The 2,255-nt window shown below is 38.6% G+C and overlaps 1 long non-coding RNA gene across 1 annotated transcript; it reads right to left on the bottom strand.

Moving 5' to 3' along the window:
- Positions 1-564: 564 nt before the first annotated feature.
- Positions 565-1,924, bottom strand: LOC121813780. Its single transcript, XR_006053872.1, has 3 exons — positions 1,817-1,924; positions 1,222-1,488; positions 565-597 (listed from the first exon to the last, which is right to left on the bottom strand). It is a non-coding gene; the product is annotated as an uncharacterized LOC121813780 (long non-coding RNA).
- Between the last annotated feature and the right edge of the window lie 331 nt (positions 1,925-2,255).

Below are 2,255 nucleotides of genomic sequence, written 5' to 3'. Positions count from 1 at the left end.
TGCGATTATTTCCACGTATGGATGTTTGGACCCTTCAGACCACGAATACCCATAAACACTAGATCTGGTTTGCTGGAGTATATCCAACATATATGTACTGTCGTCATTCTACGCTAATAGTAACACGTTTAATTAAGCAGAAACTTCCTGTGGGATCTTAGACCAAAATACAATGTCCAAAGATGACACATAAAAGCAACACTCTGGCGTCACTTTGCACAGTATGTATGTTCATCATAGACTACATGTTGCTTTTCATTAACACACTTTATCATGAAGGTCTAAAATGCAGTTTGGGTACAAAGTTTGTCTCTAATTTATTTAGAAAATATTGATGCATCTTACCTGCAACACTAAGCCAGCTCTCTGGTGATTCTCCAGCATCAGCAATGCTACATTTGTAAAGTCCTTCATCAGATTTGGATACAGTGGGAGTCATTATGTTTCCTGATGAGCAGCTCCCAATGAAGACGCCATTTTTATAGAATTTTGCAGTGTAGCTGGAGTTTGCATCCTTTTTTCTACAATGCAAGGTCACATTTTCTCCCTGCATCACAGGATAGACAGGAATCTCCAGGATCACATGACTCTCTGAATCTAAATGACAGAAAATATGGCAGTTATTTTGTGTAAAAACGGACTTTTACATAATAGTCATAGTCAACAGTCATGACAGCTCACATCGTTTTTAAACAGACATCTGCTTATTACAATGCACATGCAGCATATATATATATAACAACACCCAGCACGCCCCTGCGGGCGGTTTATCCTTCAAGCTCGGGTCCTCTACCAGAGGCCTGGGAGCTTGAGGGTCCTGCGCAGTATCTTAGCTGTTCCCAGGACTGCGCTCTTCTGGACAGAGATCTCCGATGTTATTCCCGGGATCTGCTGGAGCCACTCGCCTAGCTTGGGAGTCACCGCACCTAGTGCTCCGATTACCACGGGGACCACCGTTACCTTCACCCTCCACATCCTCTCGAGCTCTTCTCTGAGCTGGATTTTATTACTTTTTTAATAGTAGGATGGATGGATGGATGGGTGTGTGTATGTGTGTGTGTGTGTGTGTGTGTGTGTGTGTGTGTGTGTGTGTGTGTGTGTGTGTGCGCGCTAGTTTTACGTGTCAGCATCATGCAGGTACCAAATATGACACTATCTAAGTGATGTACTGAAACTGAACAGCGTTTTTTTTTGTTTTTTTTAAACTGTTGATGGACATACCAGTTACAGTGACATTGACAGAGTTGCTTTTTTGTATTCCTCCCATTTCACACCAGTATTCTCCACTGTCAGTTGAAGGATATGCATTAATAATATTGCAAGGTCCAATCGATGTTTCCCAGGTTGAAGCACATGTTCTAACATCTCCATTTATCTTTTTCATCACTCTCCATCCAGTCAGCCCATTTAGCCCTTCACAGCTGATAGTGATAGGCTCTGATTGAAAGAACTGCTGTCTGTTTGGAACAACTTGAGGAAAACCTGAATCTGAGACAGAAAATCAAATAAAGACTCAACAAATACAGAACAAAATAGTCTCAACAAACTGTTTTTCAGACAACCACAAATGTATACACATTAAGCACTCTAATGGTCGACTGCTTTCAAATAGTTATATATGACATTTTATATTTATATATATATATATATAGCATGCGTGTAGCTTTTTCACAAGGTTTATGTTATGTTGTAGTTCTATTTTTAGCTGAAAAAAAGTAACTGCAGTAGTTTCAGAAAATTCATATTTTTATGAGATTTATTAAATCTATAACATACACACACACTTAGAAATACAACAACATGAATATTTACTTACTATATGTTTGCAAATCACTGAATTCAGCAACTATAACCAACAGAAACAGGACATTCATCACTGAAAAGATTGAGAATGACAGTTTTAATATTTAACAGGGTTTTTTTTCCATCATTAGCAATAAGTCCTATGCATTTTTAGTGAGCAGTTACAAACATCCATAATGAATACATGCAAATGCATAGCTGTATTTTGGATATTGTTATTTGCCCTTAATCCATGTATTTATTTTTTAATTTGTATTTTTTTTTTACAAAAGACAAGGTTAGTACTCACAGACACTGGTGGTGGAGATTCTGACCTCCATGTTGTCTTGCTGCTGACTGTGTGAGCATCAGACTGAAATGAGGATATATTCTTTTGAAGGAATTTCCTCTTCCTGTGGTTCTCTGTAGTGACTGGGGCCCAACAGGGTTCCATTTCAATCACATGTGATTGC

The sequence above is a fragment of the Haplochromis burtoni genome, unplaced genomic scaffold, assembly GCF_018398535.1.
Source record: "Haplochromis burtoni strain Fernald_Lab_line unplaced genomic scaffold, NCSU_Asbu1 Contig_2557, whole genome shotgun sequence".
In the NCBI taxonomy this organism is placed as follows: domain Eukaryota; kingdom Metazoa; phylum Chordata; class Actinopteri; order Cichliformes; family Cichlidae; genus Haplochromis; species Haplochromis burtoni.
Note: the sequence above shows the minus strand (reverse complement) of the source record. Positions and strands in the feature narration are given on the sequence as shown.